The 23,888-nt window shown below is 47.7% G+C and overlaps 1 pseudogene; it reads right to left on the reverse strand.

Moving 5' to 3' along the window:
• Nucleotides 1-6,291: 6,291 nt before the first annotated feature.
• On the reverse strand, nt 6,292-6,968 carry LOC122745460 (annotated as a pseudogene).
• Between the last annotated feature and the right edge of the window lie 16,920 nt (nt 6,969-23,888).

The raw sequence follows: 23,888 nt of genomic DNA on the forward strand, positions 1-23,888 counted from the left end.
GAGGCTGCTGCGACCCAGATTCCCAGCCTCTTCCTCACCAGGCTCTGCCAGCTCCCCCCAACATCCTGTGAACATCCCTTTGAATTTTATAGATGGGAAGCATCAAAGCAGTCTTCTCATCTGTGTGTCCTCAGGAGCCAAGATGGAAAATGTGGGGGTTGGACAAGGATGACCTTCAAGAGGCCTCCCAGCTCTGACAGTCTGTGTTCTGAGGCCCTTCCCAGCTCTGACATTCTATGTTCTAAGGGCCTTCCCAGCTCTGACAGTCTGTGTTCTGAGGCCCTTCCCAGCTCTGACATTCTATGTTCTAAGGGCCTTCCTAGCTCTGACAGTCTGTGTTCTGAGGCCCTTCCCAGCTCTGACATTCTATGTTCTAAGGGCCTTCCCAGCTCTGACAGTCTGTGTTCTGAGGCCCTTCCCAGCTCTGACATTCTATGTTCTAAGGGCCTTCCCAGCTCTGACAGTCTGTGTTCTGAGGCCCTTTCCATTTCTGAGAACCAGGGTTCTAAGACCTCCTCCAAATCTGAAATTCCATGTTCTAAGTCCCCCTCCCAGTTCTGACATCCTGTGTCCTAAGGGCCTTCCCAGCTCTGACAGTCTATATTCTAAGGGCCTTCCCAACTCTGACATTCTATGTTCTAAGGTCCTTCTCAGCTCTGACATTCTGTGTTCCAAGGGCCCTTTCCATTTGTGATCATCTGGCATTCCATGTTCTAAGATCTCTTCCAGCTCTGGCATTCTGTGTTCTAAGGGCCCTTCCATCTGTGCTAGTCTATATTCTAAAGACCCCTTCCAGCTCAAGCAGTCTATATTTTAACATTCTCTTGCCTCTTCCCAGGGGGCAACTAGGTAGAACAGTGGATAGAGCACCAGACCTGGATTCAGGAGGAACCTGAGTTCAAATCTGGTCTCATACACTTAACAACTTACTAGCTGTGTGACCCTGGGCAAGTCACTTAAACCCCAATTGTCTCACCAAAAAAAAAAAAAAGATAACCTTCCAGCAGTGACAAGCTGGCGTTCTAAGATCCCTGGCATCACCAACATCCTATGCTGATTGCCCTCATCAAGCTCTAACATTCTATACCCTCACCATCCCTTTTAAGATCACCTTCCAGGTGAGGCATTGGCATGATTCCAAATTCCTTATCAGGGCTAATGTCGTATTCAAGTTCAGACACTCCATGTGCTGAGGGTCAAGTTCCTCCAGACATTGCATGCTACAGCTCCAATAATCTGTGTCGCACCCTCCCTCCTAGCTCTGACGTTCTATATCATAGTCATATAGGTTTTAGCATCCTTCTTAGCTCTCATGTTCTGCAGTGTAGACTCATATATTCTTTTTTTTTTTTTTTGCAAGGCAATGAGGGGTTAAGTGACTTGCCCGGGTCACACAGCCAGTAAGTGTCAAGTGTCTGAGGACGGATTTGAACTCAGGGTCCTGAATTCAGGGCCGGTGCTTTATCCACTGTGCCACCTAACTGCCCCCCACCTATATTCTTAATGTCCCTTTCAGCTCTATATTCCATAACCTCTATGCTCCTAAGAGCTTTGGCCCCAAGGTCTTCTGCCTGTGAATCTGTTCCCTGATCCTCAGCCTCTCTGGTTGAAGGGCCTGAAGTGCCTCCCCTGCCCTTGTTACCCCCCAAGGACCACACAGCTAGCTCCCCCCTCCAACCCAGGCTAAACGCTCACTGAATATAAAGCCTCGTATGGGGCCCTAGCAGTGGAAATTAAAAATGCCCCGGAAAAGGGGATCAAGGAGCGGCCTCAGGAACGATGAATATTTTAAAAGAACTGGGAATTATTCATGCCTCAATTAAAAAAAAAGAAGGCAAACAACCAGACCCCAGCATCCACTCAAAGATAAGGAGGAGGTGAAAGACCCAGAAGACGACCGCTGTGGGCCTCTGTCCGCTGCCTCTTAACCAGACCAGGTTGGTTTTGTATAAACCTCCATTCTCTCTCCGGCCGGCCCTTGGGCGCGCTTCCGGCCCAATAATTAGCCACGGCCCCCCTTCCCCCCACAGGGCTGCCAGGCGACCAGAGAAATATTTCTGGAAGACTATTTACAAACATCCCCATCATCATCAATCATGCAAGATTTCTTACCTCAAGGACCTGCTAATGCAAAGAAGCCCTTTTAATGGGCCAGGACGAGGCTGCACCTTCTGCTGCCATTACTACAGAATACATAATAGCATCAATAATTAAGTAAAATTGGATTTAATATTTTATGCCGGCGACATGTAATTTACACTCTACCCGAGAAATCAAAGGTCATGTCTGAAATCAGCGACCCACCAGTGGAATGAATACTTGCTGTGCCCCTCCTGTCAGGCTCAGGTCCGAGGGACAGAAGATTGAGACCGACCCACCAGGGACCAGGGGGTGCTGAGGAGCCGGGGGAAGAGCAAAACCTGGGAGTCTGTTGGAGGCCTGGTGCCCTCCCTTCGCTAGGCCAATTTGGATCTGGACAACAGACTTTGGGTTTCTTGAAGGCTGAGGATGCTAATAAAACTACCCAGGGGATTCAGGGAGGAAAGAAAGAAGTGGAATTTGAGAACTAGGTCTATGCCCAGAATCACAGATATAGGGATCTGGGGAGGGACCTTAGAACACAAAATGTCAGAGCTGGGGAAAAAACCCTTAGAACCCAGAAAGTCAGAGCTAGAGATGTTCTTAGAACACAGAATGTTGTGTTTTGGAGGGCCCCTTTGAACACAATGTCAGAGTTTGGAGGGACCTTAGAACAGATAATGCCAAGGCTGGGAGGATCCTTAGAACACGAGATGTCCGAAGCTGGAAAGGTCCTTAAATAGGGAATGTCAAAGCTGGGAGGGGGGCTCAGAAATAAGGATGTCAGGGCTTAGAGGGGTCCTTAGAACCCAGAATGTCAGAGCTGGGATGGGCCTTTAGGAAACAGACTGTCAGAGCTGGGAGTGGTCTTAGAACATAGAACTTCAGAACTGGGAGGACCATTACAACACAGAATATCAGAGTGGGCAGGGCCCTTAGAACATAGAATGTCAGGGCTGGGAGGGCTTTTAGAACACAGACTTTCAGAGCTTGGAGTGGTCTTAGAACACAGAACTTCAGAACTGGGAGGACTGTTAGAACACAGAATGTCAAAGCTGGTAGGGGCCCTTAGAACATAGGATGTCAGAGCTGGGAGGGCCCTTAGAACACAGGATACCAAGGCTGGAAGATCTCTTAGAACTCAGAATGTCAGGCTTGGAGGGGCCCTTAGAACATGGAACATCAGGGCTGGGAGGAACTCTGAAGAGTAAGGCCCATCTAGGTAAGATGGCTAGCATCAGCTCACAAAGCAGGGGTAAATGGCAGGGCCAGAAATGTCACAGGGATTGGTCCCATTTTCAATCAATGATTTCATTGCAATCAACAGGCCTGTGATACAGGTGAGGCAAGGGACCATGATTATGCTGTTACCCTTTCATTGCAGAGGACAAAAAGTGAGGGAGAGAATCGCCTCTCTTCTTCTCAAATGAAGCCCCTGGATTAGACGACATCTCTGGCCCCCCTAGCTCTAAGTATGTCTAGCTCATCCCAGATTCCAGAGGCTCTCTCCAGCTCTCCAGATGCCCAGGCCAAGACTTGTTCCATAAGAGGCCCCAGATTTTCCTTCGGACGTGCCTAGTTCTCAAGGGGTCAGGCAGACAGAGCCACAAAAGTATCTTCTCCCTACCAGCAGGTGGGCTGGCCCAGCTGACCACCAGGCCACCAGGCCCCTGCCCACTTCCTCCTCCTACTAGATGTTCTCATCCCCCGCAGGAGGGAGAATTCCCCTTCCCAGCCACGCACAGTCTTCCGGAAAAAAAGTAGAAGTTCCACTTGGGGAAGGGCCTGGCCGAGCTCCACCTTTCACAGTGAAATGGGTAGGGGTAGGGGGGACCTCAAAAATGAGATGCCATGTGCTTCCTGTTGGCCTCCTCAGACTCAACATTTAGACCTTAGGACTGAGCCCCCAAATCATGGGGTCTGCCCCCCTGACTCTAGCAAAACCACAGTAAGAGCACCTAGAGAGTTCCTCCCATGCACAAAGGCTTTCGAGGGACACTTGAAGCAGCCAAAGACAACCCATTCAGAGATGCCCTAAACACCTTCAGGGCCTTCAAAAGTCCAATTTAGCTCTCAGACCATAGTGGAGCAGATGATCCACCCTAGCTCTGACATTCTGTGTTCTAAGGCACTCCCAGCTCTGACATCTGTGTTCCAAGGTCCCTCCCAAGCTCTGACATTCTGTGCTCTAAGGGCCCTCCAGTTCTGACATTTCATGTTCTAAGGCTTCCTCCTAGTTCTGGCATTCTGTGTTGTAAGGGCCCTCCCAGCTCTGAAGTTCTGTGTTCTAAGGGCCAACTCTGACATTCTATGTTCTCAAGGTCCCTCCAAGCTCTAACATTCTGTGTTCTAAAGGCCCTCCCAGCTCTGATATCTGTGTTCTAAGGGCCCTCCCAGCTCTGACATCCTGTGTTCCAAGGTCCCCTCCCTGCTCTGACAGTCTATGGTTCTAAGGGCCCTCCCAGCTCTGACATCCTGTGTTCCAAAGGTACCCTCCCACCTTGACATTCTGTTCCACAGACATAAATGTACTTAGGAACGGGATAAACCTCCCCAGAGATGGAGGGCCTGTTGCTTTGGACCTTTGGGATGAAGAGGTTTCTCCGCGCTCTGTAAGGGTGTTGGGGACATAAGTGAGATTAAAGGCCCTGGAAGATGACCTTCCTTCCAGAGGGTCACCAGAACCCTTTGGTCCTTGCCGTGTTGCTGGGCTGCAGGTGGGAGATCACACTGAACCTGAGAAAGGAAGGGAACAGACCCCGAGAGCTCTAGTGACTTACCCAAAGCTACACAGCAACTGGCTGGAAAGCTATGGATAGGACCATGGAGATCAGAGCAGGGAAGGGAGCCTGGGAAATCATCTCGACATTTGCCCCATTTTCAACAGAGAAAAACTGAGGACAAGGAACCAGTCATTTGTCCTAATGACTGGTACAAATGCTAAATGGTGAACAGGTCAGGACTTAAATCCAGGCCCAAAATCCAATGTCAGGACTAGGGTTGTTCAAGCTATGCCAAGAAAGTCCCAGCTCTAGTTACTAGACCAGTGTGACTTTGTCCCAGTCCCTTCCTCTCTCTATGTTTTCAGCTTTCTCCTCTGACAAATAAAGGATATAAGGGTTTTCCCCTATCTCCATCACAGAATTTTCCTGAGGCTCGAACATACAGGCCTGAACCACCCTTCAAAGCCCAGCCTACATCTCACCTCCTCTGGAAAGACTTTCCTATTACCCCAGCTCAAAGAGAGCTAGCTCTCTAGTTCCATCAATTTTGTTCAGTCATTCCAGTTATGTCTGCCGCTTCATGACCCCATCTGGAGTTTTTCTTGGCAAAGGCACTGAAATGGTTTGCCATTTCCTTCGTCCAGATCATTTTGCAGATGAGGAAATTGAGGCAAATGGTGTTAAAATGACTTGCCCAGGGTCACACAGCTAGAATTTTCTGAGGGAGATTTGAACTCATGAAAATGAGTCTTCCTAATTCCAAGCTCAGTGCTCTATCCACTGCTCCATCAATACCGCCACTTTTTTTCAGTTCTACTATTATTTTTAAAAATATATCTTTGAATATATATATATATATGTATGTATTTTACAGTATTTTCAACTTAAACATTATGGATGCCTAGTTCATACCACCCTTGCAGTTCTGTTCACACCACCCTTTGCAGTCCTTGTATTTTGCACCACTGCTGCATTCCTGTTCACACCATCTTTGTAGTCCTCTTCACACCATCTTGTAGCACTGTTTAACTTTTTTTTCACATTTTCCAACTTTTATTCACTATTCCTTAGTGTGTTTTCTGTACAGAAGAGGAGGAAGAGGGGCAAGGGGCTCCCACACCAAGGGTCTGAAAAGACAGCAACGGTGTCCTAAGCAAGGACCTGAAGATGAAGGTATCTTCAACAGCTTGAAAGGGACGGGGAGGGATCCTTTGCTGTCAGCCAAAAAAAAGGGGGGCTTCAATCAATAAATCATCTGAGGAGGCTGAGAAGGTCCTGAGGATACCAGGGTAACTCCTAGAAAACTTGGCCAGGAGGCCTGACTCTGGTCGGCCCAGGTACCGTAAGCCCAGACTTTTGTCACCGCACCTTCCAAATATCCCTCAGGAGCCCAGAGTGGGCTCCCACTCCAGGCACCCTGCCCAGTCAAGTCCCCAAGGAAAGCGAGAATGCAGCGAGGCCCACAGAGCCTCTCAGAAGGCTAGTGCAGCTAGAGGGTCAGCGTGTCCTTGATGAGCCTGCGCATGGTGGTGGTGACCGAGGTGCCCAAGGTGTCTGTGATCTGGAAGGAGATCTTGTAGAGGTAGGGCTGCACATCCCGAAGCCCCATGTCAAAGATGTTGTCCACCTCCAACTGTGTGGGCATCTTGGGCAGGTACTCGTGCCAGTTCATCACCTCCACGATGTTGACGACCTTCTCATATAGCTTCTCCCCCACCTTCTCTCGGCAGATCTGCCGCTCCTGCTCTGTGGCCAAGGCCACCACATGGACCTTGACCGTCCATACCTCCCACGGGATGCACTCATCAGAAAATGGCCACCGGGACTTCTTCCTCTGGTAGAACTCCAAGGACATCTGCCCTAGCCCGTCACCACCGGAGTTCCGAAGGGCATCCTTGAACTCGCCAACCACCTTCCTCAGGGCCCGGTCCACTCATTGGAGGAAACCTGCGCGTAGGTGAAGTCGATGAAGTCGTCAGTCGATGTCCTGGGTGCCCACGGTGCCAGTGGAGTAGGTGCCCTCCTTCTTGTAATGGAACTTTGCCAGTGCTGGCGGTGGAGAAGCATGGTGTGCGGCATGGCCAGCAGGGCCTCCTCCACCTGCCGCTCCTCCACAGAGACACACTCCAGGACCTTGGCCCGGCAGTTCATCACCCCGCTGCTGGCTGCTCCCACCAACCTGGCAGAGGGCTGGCTGGCTCGCTTAGGACGAGACCATCCACTGCCCTGGGTGGGAGGAGCTGAGGACTGTTTAACTTTTGAGAAGAAAAATATTGGGCCTTTTATATTTATGGTTTGCAAAACACTTTTATATTGGATTATATAACTTTTTTTCTTTTTTTCCTTTTTTTCTGGGGGGAGCAGGGCAATGAGGGTTAAGTGACTTGCCCAAGGTCACACAGCTAATAAGTGTCAGTGTCTGAGGCCAGATTTGAATTCAGGTACTCCTGAATCCAGGGCCAGTGTTTATTCCACTGTGCCACCTAGCCGCCCCCTTCTCATTCACTTTTGTGTGGGGCATTGTGGGGAAGCATTGGGCAGCTAGGTGGTACAGTGGATAGAACACCAGGGGCCTGGGCTAAGAAAGACTCCTCTTCCTGAGTTCAGATCCGATCCCGTGTGACCTTGAGAAAGTCAATTCACCCTGTTTGCCTCAGTTTCCTCAGCTGTAAAACAAGATGAGAAGGAATGGGCAAACCACTCCAGTATCGTTGCCAAGAGAAAACCCCAAATGGGGTCATAAAGAATCAGACACACTGAACAACAACAAGAAGGAACCATAGCATCATAGGCTCAATGGTTGGCTCTTCCACTTCCCAACTCAAAGATTTTGATTAAATTCCTTTCTCTTTGCTTCAGTTTCCTCACTTATAAACTAAGCAGGGCTAGTCTAAAAGGGATCTACAGTCCTTGGAGCTCTCTGCTGTTCTGTATTCTAAAGGGCCCTCTCAGTTCTGGTTTTCTATATTCTTTGCCCTCTCATCTGGGGTTCTGACTTTCCCCACATCCACATCATGTCAGTTACATTAGCACCCGTGGAACCTCTCTCACACCTGGGGGCCTCCTTTCTCACCTTGGAGCATCTATCCACCATGCTGGCCTCCTTCTCCACTGCAGAGGGTCTCAGGAGAACCAATCTTCATCCCCACCTTTTCAACTTACTTTTTGTGCTTTGTCTTCCCCCGATAAAAGGTAAGCTCCCTGAGGGGAGGGACTACCTTCTTTTTCTTTGTATTTGTACCCTGAGCCCTTAGTACAGTCCCTGGCATATGTGACTTAGCTAGTAGCCTCTTCCAACTCTGACAGTCTGTGCACTATGATCCTTCCCAGCTTTGACAATGTCTTAAGTTTTTAGTTCTGATGCTCTGTGGTCTGAGGCCCCCTCAGCTCTGACATTCTAGGTTCTAAGGGCCCTCCCAGCTCTGCCATCCTGTGTTCTAAGGGCCCTCTCAGCCCTGACATTCTGTGTTCTAAGGGCCCTCCCAGCCCTGACATTCTATGTTCTAGGGCCTGACATCCTGTATTCTGAGGCCCTTCCAGCTCTGACATTCTCTGTCCTAAGCCCCCTTCAGCTCTGACATCCTGTGCCCTGAGGCCCCCTCCCAGCTCTGACATTCTCCAAGGGTAGGGGCTGGACCCCAGGGATCAGGGGGAGCTGTGTCCCCGGGCCAAGGCTGGCCAGCAGCTCCCTCCCTCCTCTGCCGTGGGGCCTAATGTGGCCTTAATGCTGCGGTCAGGACGCCCGCTGCCCAGCCTGGCCCCTTTACTGCTCTGTGGCCGAGCTCCTCGGAGGGGCCCTTCTGCCTAATGGACGGTTGCTCAGACCCTCCCTGCAAAGGCTCCATTAATGCGGTCGATTGGTTTTCTTTTGTTCCCAGGGTTTTAAGCTGAGTGTATCTGGGCACTTGTTCAAGCCCTGTTCCAGAGCTAATCTGGGAGGCGGGGACAGGAGAGGCAGAGCTGCATTAAGTGGCTATATCGGGAGGGCTGGGGGTGTGCGCTCGAGGAAAGAATAGCATCACTTTGGCTCTGAGCATCAGTCAATGTCCAGGACTCTGGGAGCTGGCTGTTCTCCCTGTCCTTCAGGCCTCAGGTTGCTCCGTCCCCAGGAACGAAGGTTTAGGGGGTTGTCGGTTCATATTCTGCCCTTGCTGTGTGACATTTGGTAATTTGGTGACCCTCTCTGTGCTGCAGCTTTTCTCTTAGTGTCTGGAGGGCTGTTAGGTAGAAGAAGGTCTGTCTTAGGTTGATCTTGATGGTCTGCAGAAGGTAGAACCAAGAATAGATGGAGGGGTTTAGTTAGATTAGATCATGTCTTAAGTGTCCTCCAGCTTTAAACCCTGTAACCCTATGAAGCTACAGGGTGCAAGTTTCTGCTTAGATGAAGGAAGGACTTTCAGCCAGTGATCGCTATCCAGCAATGCAATAGGTGGACTTCCAAGGCCGGGAGATGATGAAATTTAGAGGTGGAAGAATCTTAGAGATCATCTCAACCAAACCTTTCATTTTACAGATAAAGGAACTGAGGCCCTGCCCTATAACTAGTCAGTGACAGAGTCAAGATTTGAATCCAGATCCAGGCAAACCAAATCCAACACTGTTTTCACTGTGGGTTCCCTGATTCTGAAAGGGGTCAAGTATAAATTGCATTAACACTTATCTTGCTCAACTAATGAGTCATGCTTCAAGCGGAATTAGGACCAATTAAGATTCTGTGACTGTGACTCTACCACCCTTGCTTGGCAGGGCTGGCATTCTGTGTAAGGCTGAGTATGTTGCAGTCTGTGGGGCAGCAGGGCTGGAAATCCCCAGATATCTTCCTGTCTATCCAGAATCCTGAAATTCTACCAGTGGAGTATCCATTCTAATCATTAGCACTTTAGTGTGAATTAGTGAGTTGAGCCAAGATGGAAACAAAGAAAGAACAGAATCAACCCAGATACATAAGGATGGAGGGGAGGAGGGACCCAGAGCAAACAGCAGTACTTGGAAAAGCTGACAGGTCAGAATGTGGGCTCCCTGGGAAGCGACTTGCCCAAGATCATTGAGATGAGAACAAAGTCCATCAGCGTGCTGGGAGCCAGGTTCTCTGACAGAGCTTTCACCCCCAGCCTAGTCTGTGCCGTCCCCTGGGTATCCTGCTGCTTTATGCCTCCCCAGAGGACACATCACTAGCAGCCTCTCGCAGAATCATAGATCTGGAAAGGACACTCTCAGGAACCATAGAACGTCATTGGGCACCTCCTGTGACTAGATGTGACTCTCCTCCTTAATTATCTGGTGATACTTTCTCTCTTTTTTTAGCTTCCTTGCTACCAATCTGCTCCCAAAGGGAACATATACAATAACATTAAAGGAAGATACTGGATCCTTATCCAGACAACATCAGAAAAACTGGAATAGGGGTTCTAAATGTGTGCTCCACGGGCCTCGCCCGGGATCTGTGGATTGTTGTTGTTTGTCCTTTGTCCTCAAAGAGGACCAGGACATCAGGGTGATGTCATGACTTGCACTGAATTGGATTTAAGTTAGGGAAGGCTGTGCAAAGTCACCAGCCTCACTCTCTCCTCCAGAGCCATCTAGGTCCAGTGACAAGATATACATCAGGATGACTGGAGATGACCCCGGATGTTTGAAGCAATCAGGGCTAAGTGACTTGCCCAGAGTCAGACAACTGATAAATGAGGTGAGATTTGAACTCAAGTCCTCCCAACTTTAGGGCCAGTGCTCTATCCACTGTGACACCTAGCTGCCCAGTCTGTGAAGAGATTCCAGGGGGTACTTTAGTTACAAACATACGTAACAGACACTATTCTGAGAATGGGTCCATAGTCTTGCCAGACAGAGCCGAAGGGGTCCACAACATACAGAAAACCCCCAAGGAAGGAGAATGTGTGGACCCTAGAGTCTAGAGAGGGGCTTGTAAAGGGAAATCGGAGAAGTCACTTCTTTGTTATTTCCCTTCTTTATGCCTCAGTTTCTGCATATTGTGGTAGGAGGGAATTCTGGGAACTAAGTGAACCACAATATCTAAAATGAGGAGTTTGGACTGGATGGTCAAGTTAAATGGAATCAAGGAGCATTTATTAAGTGTTTAATATGTGTTAGGCACCATGCTAACAACTGGAGATGCAAACAGAAAAGCAAAATGAAAGACAACTCTTGTTCTCAAGGAATTCATTCTAATGGGGGAAGGCAATACACAAAAGGAAGTTGGAAAGGTTGGGGGAGGAGGGAGGAGGGACACGGTGAAGAAAATATTTTGAGTCAAGACCTCAGCCTGGAGAAGAATGAAGTATTAAACGTGGCTGACTTAGACACATTCCTTAAAATGGAGGCTCAGCGGGGCGGCTAGGTGTTGCAGTGGATAAAGCACCGGCCCTGGATATAGGAGTACCTGAGTTCAAATCCAACCTCAGACACTTGACATTTACTAGCTGTGTGACCCTGGGCAAGTCACTTAACCCCCATTGCCCCGCAAAAAAAAAAAAAAAAAAAAAATGGAGGCTCAGGAAGGAACTGACCATCCAATGGAAGGGAACCCAGAGGTAGAATGAACTTACAGAGAGAGGAAATTGATGTGACATACTGGGGAAAGTCTGTAAAGTCAGGAACCAGCCAGTCTCTAGTCCCTCCTCTGACATTCTGGGTTCTAAGGGCCCTTCCAGCTCTGACATTCAGTGTTCTAAGCTCCTTTCCAGACCTGACATTCTGGGTTCTAAGGGCCCTCCCAGCTCTGACATCCTATGTTCTAAGGACCCTCCCTTTTCTGACATTCTATGTTCTAAGTGCCTTCCCAACCCTGACATCATGTATTCTAAGGACCCTCCCAGGTTTGACATTCTCTGTTCTAATATTCCTCCCAAGTCTGATATTTTATGTTCTAAGGTCCCCTGTTAGCTTTAGCATTCTGTGTTATAATATCCTCCCTCTGAAGGTTCCTTCCGGTGCCAACGTCCTATGACTTTGAATTCCAATAATGTGAACTTGAAGGAACCATCCAAATTGTTCTGTTTCATTCAATACTGCCCTAATTAAGTGGGCCCTCATCCAAAGCTGACAAATCCCCTGTACCAAGAATCCTCCTAGACTCTATTTTCTGCTACTGCTCCTTTATGGGGTCTAGCTGAGGAAATGTGACATTATACTTGGAACCCTCAGAGAATAGGAAAACATACAAGTCCCAGGGCTACCAAGAAAGATGTCCTGAAGCTGGTGTCACCCGAAGGCTCAGGTCATCTCCCAGCTCTAAATTATTATTTTTTTTTGGTGAGGCAATTGGGGTTAAGTGACTTGCCCAAGGTCACAGAGCTAGTAAGTGTCAAGTGTCTGAAGCCGAATTTGAACTCAGGTCATCCTGAATCCAGGGCCGGAGCTTTATCCACTGTGCCACCTAGCTGCCCCTAGCTCTAAATTCTGATCCCATGATCCCTGGTCTGGGGTCCTTCCTGAGTATGGGGAGAATGGACCAGAAGCCCAGAATAACCCTCCTTTTCACCCAGAGGAGAGATGACCACTAGCCTTGGTGGGTCCTGGCTTTTCTCCCCCTTGACACGGACCCTTCACCCTCCCTGAGCTGGAGAGAGCCAGCAGCTTTAACTCTTCCAGATTAATCCTGAGAAGCTGCAACAATATTGATATGCTATTATTTTCCATCTTTATTCATCCCCCGACGACTTAGGAACGACTCCCCCCAGGCCATTCATAATTGAAAAATGCTTTTAAGACCTTTAAGAGTTGAAGACAAAATTCCGCAAGGTGCCTGGTTTATTGGGCTTGCATGCACGGTGATACATTCCCTCTCTAATGTTCAGTAAGGAGCAGAGCTCTGAGCGCCCTGATGGATGGGCCCAATGGGATCAACGCGCATCGAGATGACTCCATCATTGGCCAGCGCATCGGCCGAGATGCTCGGGCAGGATGGCAGGGAATGATGGACGGGGTCCCCTGGCTTCTGAGGTCCCTAGTCTTAGAGGATGCTTTGAGAAGGAGCCGCTCCATCTTGGCTGCTGTTTGCCCAGGAGTTTAGGCACTTGGTGGACAAAGATGAAGCTTTGCTTGCAAATATCACTGGCAGACAGAGGCACCCAGACAGCAAAATGAGGATGGCAAGCTTAAAAGTGATCTGCGTTGGGAAGCGGTGGGCCTGGATTCGAATCCCATCTTTGCCACTTTGGACAAGTCCCTCTCTGGATTCTAGTTTCCTTATCTGTAAAATGAGAGGGTTGGGTCAGATGGCTTCTGAGGTCTCTGAACCTATGATCCTGTTCTAGATTCTAGGGACCCCACCGGCTCTAGTCTTCTATTAAACTGAAATGCACCAGCCCTGAGAACAAAGATAAGGATGAATTTGTGCATAGCCAAGGATTTGGGAGGCCTGGAGAAGGGTGGGGTATGAGTTGCTGGCCGGGCAGGGGGCAAGATCAAGGAAGGCTAATCCTTCCCCATGGATTAGGGGTTTAGTTTCCTGCCATCTCTGTCTTTCTCTGGGTCTTGTAGATATTAAAGATGCTTAGAAATCCCAAAGGCAAAGGTTACTCTGTTCCTTCCTCTCCATCTGAGGGAAGAGAGTCAGTACACTGGTCCAGGGGTGGCTAGAGAGCTAAAGGGGAAAATCTTGTGTGGCACACGGTACCAGGCCAAACTGGCTAGGTGGTATAGTGGATAGAGTTCTGGGCCTGGAGTCAGGAAGAGCTGAGTTCAAATCTTGCTAGTTGTGTGAATCTGGGCAAGTCACTCTGTGCCTCAGTTTCCTCATCTATAAAATAGGAACAATAACCGCACCTACCTCCCTGGGGTTGATGTGAGGATCAGATGAGATCAAACACGTAAAGCACTTAGCACAGTGCCTGGAACATAATAATAAGTGCAATATTAACGCATCATATGAGACAGAAAGGGAGAGACTAGAAGCTGGGGGTCCTGTTGGTCCAGTTTGGCTGGAACTAAGAGTGCCTGTGATCAGTCTTGAAAGACTGGTGAGAGCCTGATTGGGAAAAGATTTAAACAGTCAACAGAGGAGTCTGCATTTTGCCCTAGAGGCCAGAGGGATCCAGGGAAGCTTCTTGAGCTGGGGAGTGACACAGTCAGATCTTGGATATAGATTTGGCAGCTATTGGGAGGATGAATTGGAGAGGGGAGAGACTGAATGCAGAGAGACTGATTAGGAGGTCATGTCTGTAGTTTAGGTGAGATGTAATAATGGGGGAGATAACAACTGGAGATTGTCTAAGAGGAAAGGCACTAAGATTAAGAAGGATGGGAAAGGTTCCTGCAGGAGGTAGGTCTTCAGCAGAGACTCGGAGCAAGCCAGGAAACAGGGACAAAGAGGGAGAGCATTCCAGGCACAGTGAGTGAAAATATCCGGAAGCTGGCAAACTTCAAGGAAGCCAGTGTCACTTACTCTGATGTGGAGGAGAAGAAGGTGCAGGAAGACTGGAAAGGGAGGAGGAGGCCAGAGCCAAGCAGAAGGTTTTGTATTTCATTCTGGAGGTAATAGGGAGCCACTGGAGTTGATTGAAGAGAGGAGTGACATAACTAAACCAGAAAGATGTTGTTGAATCCACAGGACCCCTTTGTGAATGTCTAATACATTTTACTACATGCCTGCTCTATTCAAAGTTTTGTGCTCAGAGATAAGGGAGAGACAATGATCATTAAGACATACCCCTGGTCAGTTTTGCCAATTTTTTCTCTTCTTCCTTCCTTCCTTCCTTCCTTCCTTCCTTCCTTCCTTCCTTCCTTCCTTCCTTCCTTCCTTCCTTCCTTCCTTCCTTCCTCTTCCTTCCTCCTTTTCCCCTTTCCCTCTCTCCCTCCTTCTCTCCCTCTCTGCCTATTTCCCTCCTTCCTTCCATCTACCCCTCCCTTCCTTCCTTGCTCCTTCCTTCCCTCCTTTCCTTCCTTCTTTCCTTCCTTCCTCTTTCCCTTCCTCCTTTTCCCCTTTCCCTCCCTCCTTTCTTCCCTCTGTCTCTCTCTCTCCTTCCCTCCCTTCCCCCTCCCTCCCTTTCTTCCTCCCTTTTCCTCCCCCTCTCTTCCTCTTTCTCTCCCTCTCTGCCTACTTCCCTCCTTCCCTCCATTTACCCCTCCCTTCCTTCCTTGCTCCTTCTTTCCCTCCTTTCCTTCTTTCCTTCCTTCCCTCCCTCCCTTCCTTCTTTCCTCCTTCCCTTCCTCTCTCCCTTTCTCTTTCCTCTCCATCTCTGTCCCTCGGATAAGGAGAGAGTGGATAGAGGAGAAGATCGAAGTGGTATAAAAAGACATTAACAAAAATGTATTTGCAAAAACAAGACATGATCCCAGCCCTCATGGAGCTTACTAAGACTTGGATAAGGTAGCTCAAACATGCCCCCACCTAAATATAATAATCATGATAGCTAATATTTGTATGGCATTTTAAGGTCAGCAAAGTGTTTTCTAAATCACATTCTGTTGGATCGTCACAATAGTCCTGGGAGATACACATTGTTACTGTCCACATTTTACAGAAGAGGAAACTGAGTCTCAAAGAAGTTCAACATCTTGCCCAAGGTCATGGAGCTAGTAAGAGTCTAAGGCAGATTTGAAAACCAGTCCTCTGGACTCCAGGTCCTGGCTGCCTTCATACAGAATAGAACATTTAGGGAAGAACATCAAAGACACTTTAAGGGGATGGGGAAGCAGCAAGTGGTCCAGCTTGGCTGGAGCTGAGAACCCCAGGCAGGGTGGGTGGGGGTTGGGTAGTGAGGGAAGAGGCTAGAAAGAGATTTAGATGCTTCTGGGGCATTGGACTAACCTGAACTTAAGGCTAAGGCATCTCTTGCCTGTCCCCAGGGCTCTCCGACTTGGCAGAAGCCCCTCCTGGTCAGACCCATAACCAGCCATGTTGGCATATAAAGCAAACAACCCAAAATGAACCTTCTGATCAACTCTGTGACTGATGATGTGACAATTCAGACTTTTTTTTTCTGGTTTAGACCTATGATATCACTGGTGAAGGGAACTCCCGGTATGGTGACTCCATTTACCAATGCAGATCCTGACTCTTCTGCAGCTTATAGTCTTTTTTTGGTTTTATTTTGTTCTTAGGCAATTGGAGTTAAATGACTTGCCCAGGGTCACACAGCCAGTAAGTGTTAAGTGTCTGAGGCCAGATTTGAACTAAGGTCCTCCTGAATCCAGGGCCGGTACTCTATCCACTGCACCACCTAGCTACCCGAGCTTATTAAGTGACAACACCCAAGGCCACCCAGCCAGTAGCATGTGGCAGACATGGAATTTGAATGCAGGTCTTCCTGATTTCAAAGATAACTCTCCATCTGCTACCATGTTGTCTTTTGCCTTTCTTTGTATCCTTAGCACAGTGCCTGGCACATACTAGGTGCTTAATAAATGCACTAACATGGGGGCGGCTAGGGGGCACAGTGGATAGAGCACCAGCCCTGGATTCAGAAGGACCTGAGTTCAAATCCAGCCTCAGACACTTGATACTTACTAGCTGTGTGACCCTGGGCAAGTCACTTAACCCCCATTGCCCCACCAAAAAAATTTTTTTAAACTTAAAAAAAAAATGAATGCACTAACATTCTTAGGCTACTTTATGAAATTATGCTTGAAAATAATGCAAGAAAGAATAGAGCCAAATTCAGTTTATCGGTGGGGAAAATTAGTTATTATAGTATCTTCCATGTAGCTGAAATTCCTGTGTTAAATTTCCATGCCCTAGGGGTGGCTAGATGGCGCACTGGATAAAGCACTGGCCCTAGATTCAGGAGTACCTGAGTTCAAATCCGGCCTCAGACACTTGACACTTACTAGCTGTGTGACCCTGGGCAAGTCACTTAACCCCCATTGCCCCGTTTAAAAAAAAATTAAAATTAAATTTCCATGCCCTGAAACTAAATCCTGTTCACCCCACCCCAGTAACAACTATACCCATTCCTGTGCAGATCCTTCTCATCTGTCCTGGCTCCCAGCAGTAGCCGATGATAGTACTGGGACCCAGAATCCATCTGGACTTTTACAGTTTTATTTCCCAAAGTCCTAACCTTCCTTGGTACCACAGACTGGGCTGCGACAACCTGATGATGCCAGACCCCAGGAATTGATGAGGCAAAACATTCTGTCCTGGACGATGCGAGATCTGGGATCTTGGGGATCACGAGGGAGTCCTTGGACAATATTCCTGCCTCAGGCAGGGGGATTACCTCAATGACCTCATGGTCATGGAAGTACCTGCTTCTCTGAGATTCTAAGACTCTAGGAATCTTTTCTCTGGTGTCCCAGGCTCTTTGCTCTGTTTCCAGCCTATCTGGGAATACATGCTTCACGCCACTCCTCTCACTCATTCTCTTCATGCCCTTAGACAGGCTCTCCACCATCTCTGGCAGGTTCTCCCTTCTCAGCTTCTTTCTAGTTTCAGCTCAGGTGCCCCATCTCACAGGAAGGTGCCCTTCCTTCATCTGACAGGTTGTTAATGTCCCACCCCACCCCTTCCCCTTTGCATTTGTGTTGTGTCCATGTATTCTATTTACTGATCTGTGTACATGTGGTACCCTCCTCCAATAGGATGTAAGCTCTTTGAGGGCAGAGACTCTCATTTTTTGTCTAGGCAGTTAGTTGGTATCATAGTGGATAGAGCATTGTCCCCTGAGTCAAGAAGACCTCAACCAAAATCCAGCCTCAGACACTTACTAGCTATGTGACCCTGGTCAAATCATTTAACCTCAGTCTACCTCAGTTTCCTCATCTGGCAAATGGAGATCATAATAGCACATCCCTTCCAGAATTGTTGAGAGGGTCAAATGAGATTTTATATATATACACATATATATAATAAGTAATAAATATTTTTATTTATAGTTTGGGGTTCCAATTCTTATCCCTCCTTCCCTCCCTCCCCTCTCCCTTCTCTGAAGTAGAAAGCAATCAGATATAGGTTATACATGTACGATTTTTTATATGAAAACTTGAATAAAAGAAAAAAATGAAAGAAAGTGAAAAATAGCATGCTTCAGTCTGTGTTCCATCAATATCAATTCTTTCTTTGGAAGTGGATAATACGTTTCATCAATGGTCCTCTGGGATTGTCTTGGATCATTGTATTGTTGAGAATAGTCAAGTCTTTCACAGTTCTTCATCAAACAATGTTGCTGTCTCTGTGCACAATGTTCAAATGAGATAATATTTTTAAAGCTCTTCTCAAGTTTTAAATTGTTATTATATTATCATAGGATTATAAAAGCTAGCAATTATTATTCATTACTTTCCTTTGTCACCATTGCCTTGCTTATAAATAATAAATCTCACTTAATACATGCATATTGAATTGGATTCAATTGAATTCTAAGTTTCCATGATTCTAAGATCCTCTAAGTCTATATTTTTATGATATAATTTCAACACTCTCAGAGTCTATAAGTTTTTTTTTGGTGAGGCAGTTGGGGTTAAGTGACTTGCCCAGGGTCACACAGCTAGTAAGTGTTAAGTGTCTGAGGCCGGATTTGAACTCGGGTCCTCTTGAATGCAGGGTTGGTACTCTATCCACTGCACTACCTAGCTGCCCCCAGAGTCTATAATTTTAAGTCTGTGATTCTGAGATTCTGATTCTAAGTTTCTGTGATGCCAAGAATCAGATTCCATAATTTTAAGCTTCAACACATAAATAGTTCCAAGGTTCTAGGATTCTGAGTGCATATACTTAACCACAGTCACGTTTACCTTTAAGGGGATGTTGGATTTATCTGAAGCTCCCGATTTAGAAACAGACAAATCTTTTCCAAGTACCCCCCAAAAGCCTGAAGTAACAATTTGAGGGGTCACATACTTAAGGAGCTCAAAGCTTGAAGAGACATTATTTGACAATTAAAAAAAAAAAACAACTGAGGTCAGAGTAGGAAATGACCCAGCCATGGTCAAGTTAGCTGTAGAACCTGGGGAAAAGCAATGAGCAAGACAAGGCAGGAGAACATCTCCAAGACAGGAAGGACAACATCTGAGAGCAGCCCAGACAGGCACACATGCCTGAAGTATTTTCTCCTCATCTCCATCTACTGACCTCCCTGTCTTCCTTTAAGTCTCAACTAAAATCCCATCTTTTACAGTGGATCTTTCCTTAACCCCTCTTAATTCTAATGATTTCCTATTTATCCTGTACAGAGCCAACTTTGTATTTATTTGTTTGCATGTTGTCTCCCCATTAGATTGTAAGCCCCTTGAGAGCAGGCACTAACTTTTGTTTCTTTTTATATCCCCAGCACTTGGCACAATGTCTGGTACATAGTAGCTACTTAATAAACGTTTATTGAGTTGAATAAGAACACTTAATATTAGAACATGACACGTTAGAACCCGGACCAACAGACATGGAATGTTAAAATGAACACAGACTCTATGAGCTGTAAGTACCTTAGAACCTGGAATCTTAAAGTGGGAGGAGCCTTAGGACAGAGAACATCAGAACTGGAAGGGACCCAAGAACATAGAAGCTAGAAGACTTTAGGGCCCGGAGGGCCCTTAGTTCAACAAATATTTCTTAATCAATTACTAGGAGATACAGAGGTGACAAACAACTCAATCCCTTCCCTCAAGGGTATTACAGCCGAATGCCACATAGGACATCAGAGCTGGAAAGGACATTGTGGGGACTCTAAGTCAACCCCCTCATTTGGCAGAAGGTCTCACTTTTGCATCTGTATCTTCCTTGCCTAGCTCAGTGACTGGTGAACAGTAGTCTCTTAAGAAACGCTCACTGATTAACTGGTTCCAGAGGAGGAATCTGAGGTCTTGAGAGGTGACTTGCCCAAGGTCACCCAGTCACTTAATAATCGAGAGGGAGGCTGGAATCCAGATCTCCTGGCTCCCACTCTGCTTATGAATAGGCACAAACTTTGGTAATAAACCCAAGGAATGATCATGTGCAGGGACAATCAGGTGCCCCTTCATGTCCTGTTGCCCACCCACCATCCTGCTCCACGTCCATTCAGGAGACCTCCATCCCATAAAACAGGTCTCGCTTCCCAGTCAACAGTTGCTTGTCTGTGAGAGGCCAGGCTTGGCTGCTCGGAGCCGTAGCTCAGCATCAGCTGAGTTAACTAGGCCCCCGGCTTCCTAAAGGCTGACTGGGCTGACTCTTGCAACAGAGTAATTAGAGCCCCGGGCTTGGAGCCTTTACCCAAATAACCCGGCCTGCCCTGTCCCGTCCCATTAACTTCCAATTCAACAGTAACCCCCGGCCTGAAATGCATAATGAAAGACATTCAGAATATATCAAAATGGCAGAAGTATTGATTTATTAATGCTCAGGAATGTTGCTCTAATTGAATTGAAATCCAGGAAGCAAGTTAATGTAGCTGACTGAACTACAGGAATTGAATTTCCCCAGTGCCCAGAATTATGACTTTTTTGCTCTCTCTGTTGTCAGTGGGATAAATAACAAATCAATTGACGTTTCACCCCCTGGGGGATGAAAACAAGTCCATGTGGAGGCCAGGATGCAGGAGGGCCTCAGTGGTTGGAAAAAAATAGGGGAGGGCTTCCTGGAGGAGGGGTCCAGGACACGGAAGGAGGGTTGAAGTCCCAGGGCTTCCTTACTTCCAAATTGTTCCCCTCATCCCCATTTCCATGCCCAGCTTTCTGGTGTGACCACCCTAGGTGCCTGCATCCTGTCGTCCCTTCGGTCCCAAAGCTGGAATTCCTCACATCAAGTGGCAAACAGGATCTCCTAGGAATCATGACGTAGGTTTGAGTTCAGCCTCCATCCATTATTAGCTGGGTGACCTTGGGCGAGTGATTGAGGATTCAGGCAGGGATAGGAAAGAAAATCCGGGTCTAGAGGAGTGTGTCAGTTTCCCCTGCTGCCATCCTCAAATTCAGCTCCTTCTTTTCCCTTCTTGTTTCCTTGGCTCACCCCCTTCTTTCACAAAAGCATCTTCTGGGGTATACAGGGGGAGTGATTAACAGAGATAGAACTAGGACTGGGCAAACGGGGGTTTGCCTCAGGATACTGGCAGCTAGGCAGGTGTGGTGGGACCCCACAAACAGTCCTAGAACCTGCCTATGTGATTCTCTGGTGATGTGGGACCCTATCCCCCACCCTACCCTCACACCTATGGTCTTATGTCTGTGTCACCCTTTGTTTTCCCCTCCACCCCAGGATGCTTCCTCCCAGTTTGACTGCACCCATGGTGGCACTAACTCTCACGGTGTGCATCTTCCTTAACACACCCCCTCCTCACAATCCTTCTCTCTACCCACCCCAACTGAGTAGTTTAGGATAGTTTCAGCTCATTCATTCATGAATCTATGCTCAGCTTCCTATCCTAACTCAGACCAAGTCCCTCTGCACATCATCCACAGACTTCCCCTGGCATCCAAACCCTAAAATTGCAGAGTCCCTGGAAAGAACCCTGGGTTCCACTTCCAATTTTGACACTAATATACTGTGAGACCTTAGGAAAGTCACTTCACTTCTCTGGGACTCAGTTCCCTCTTCTGTAAAATAAGGGTCCTAAGCAAACCAGGGATAGGTAGAGGCGATTATAAAAGACTTCAGTTACATCAAATTGAAAAGCTTCTGTACATAGAAAATCAATGCAGCCAGGATAAGAAGGAAGAGGAGACTGAGGAAAAAAATCCCTTGCATCAAATATAAGAGCAAAGAAAGAGGTTCACATTTGATCATCTCTAAGCTTTCTTCAAGCTCTAATGTCCTGATGTTTTGTGTTCTCTGGTCTCTCCCAGGTCTGACATTCTGGGAGTCCTTCCTCCTCTGACTTTCCAAGTTCAAGGGTTTCCTCCATCTCTAATGTTGTATATTTTAAGGTCTCTTAAAGCTCTGCCATTCTGTGTTCTAAGGGCCCTCCCAGCTCTGCCATCCCATGTTCTAAGGGCCCTCCTGGCTCTGCCATCCCATGTTCTAAGGGCCCTCCTGGCTCTGACATCCTGTGTTCTAAGGGTTGACCTTTTGAGTATAAGGTGGTTCAAAGGAAAGAACACTAAACTAAGAGTCAGAAGACCCAGGTTCTAGCCCTATTGCTGCTCTTAAGGGCACCGTGGCCTTAATCACCTCACCTCTGTATCTAATTTTCCTGGCCTGTCAAATGGGCACATTGGCATGGGCCCTGGCTACCTTCCACAAAGGGATGTCACAGTGATCACATAAGAGAAAAGGGATGGAAATTGAGGGGGAGGCAGGGAAAGGCTAAAGACCGGGAGACTCACAGCTGGGCTTTGCACCTTCCAGAGGGGAGCCCTGCTGCTCTTTCTGTGGGCCCGTGGGAAGCCTATTCGCCTTCCCAGTCTGGCTCCCTCACTCTGGTCAAGGAGGAGAAAGCGCAGCTGAGTTAATTAAATCAACAGCTCACAGTGCAGGTTACCCACAAAAGTGAACTCCGGTGGCCCTGAAACCACTGACCAGAGAAGAGCTGGGGAAACAAAACCACGGCTGGAGTAAAATGGAAAAAGAATCCTCGGCTCTTTATCACTTCATCAGCCACAGGTATCAGAATATTAATTGCTCTTTGACTCGAGCTGGTTGTGGGAGTTGGGATAGCTGTGGCTTCTGCAGAGTGTGGGAGCCACGGGGCCTGTCTGGGGCATGCTGGGAGCCTGGCCTGGGAGGCTGGGGGGAGATGGGGGCCATGGGCCTGGCCCAGAGCATGCTGGGAGCCTGGCCTGGGAGAGATGGGGGCCATGGACCTTACCCACTCAGAGGGCTCTGGCAATGTTCAGGGTGTACAAGGAGGGTTCTGGGAATGGGTGGCTGTGTGGGTGGGTGCCAGGGTACGTGAATGTGAGTTGGTACAAGTGGCTATAGGTAGGTATGTGCATAAGGGTCTGTGTACATTTGAATAAGATGGAGTATACAAATATGTCCATGAGTATGAGAGGCTGGGGGCAAGCAGAAGGGTGTGTGCATACACATGTGTACACCTGAGGGAGTGTGTGTTTGTGTATAGGAGGGCATATGAATGAGTCATCATGGGGTAGTGGAAACAACCCTGGCTCTGGTGTCTAAAGATCTGAGTTCAGATCCTGTCTCATGGTTACTACCCGTGTGGGCAAAGCAGAGGACTTCTCTGGGCCTCAGTTTCCTCATCTGTAAAAAAGTAAGGGGTTAGAGTAGATGACCTCTAAGACCCCTTTCAGCCCTTGTGATGTTTAAACTCTAAATTGTGGTCGCCTTAAATTAGAAGCTTCAGCACCAGTCTTTGGGCATTAAACATTAAACATAAAGCATAGAGGTATTCACAAGGAGTTCAGAAAGTTAAGAAAAAGAAGTCCTACCTAGCCTAGAGTTCCAGCCTGGTTGGGTTCTTCCTCAAGTCCTCCCCCATGAGCCTGCTTTAATCAGGAACTCTCCAGCAAGCTGATTCTGGAAGCTTTTTATAGGTCTGGAACAGAGGCGGTCCTTACACACTGCTTCAAGCTGATTGGTTGGCATCATCCAAATCCATTGGCTTTGAAGGTGTTCTCAAGTTGGGTTCACAGTCTAGCTTCTGAGAACAATACCTTCTTAAGGGCTAGCCAGGTGTGATTGCCATCCAGTTAACTTGAAGTAGGCTAATCAGCAGTCAATCACTCTCACTTGATTCAATCAGTCTAGATTAATCTCCAGGTGGGTCTTTGAGTATCTGCTAAATCCCATTATTTCATCACACCCTATATCTGTAAACCTGATCCCATGTGTTTGTGAACATGTGAGTGGAAGTCTGTGCGTAGGAGGGAATGTGTGCCCACGTGCAAGCACGTGTTTGTGTGTGGTGTTTGCTTGTGTGTGTGCTTCCTCCCTCATTAGTAAAGACCTCACCTCCATACCTCAGCTCTCTTGGCTTTCCCACTTGCCTCTTTCTGGGAGGTTTGGACACCCAAGAGCAGGCGGATGCTGACCACAGGGGCTACTGTGGGACCCACCAGCTTAGATAGGAACAACACAAGTCAGATGACTTTTCCCAATGTAGCAGCTCAATAAATGTTGGTTGGATGAATAGATGAATGGATGAGTGAACGGGACCTGGGAAAGGCCAGCCAAAGAAATGCATGAAGGGGCTCATTAAAGGCTTCTCATTAGTCTGTCCCTGGTGACAGTCAGTACTGACCATGGAGGAAGAGGAT

The sequence above is a fragment of the Dromiciops gliroides genome, chromosome 3 (assembly GCF_019393635.1).
Source record: "Dromiciops gliroides isolate mDroGli1 chromosome 3, mDroGli1.pri, whole genome shotgun sequence".
Classification (NCBI taxonomy): Eukaryota; Metazoa; Chordata; class Mammalia; order Microbiotheria; family Microbiotheriidae; genus Dromiciops; species Dromiciops gliroides.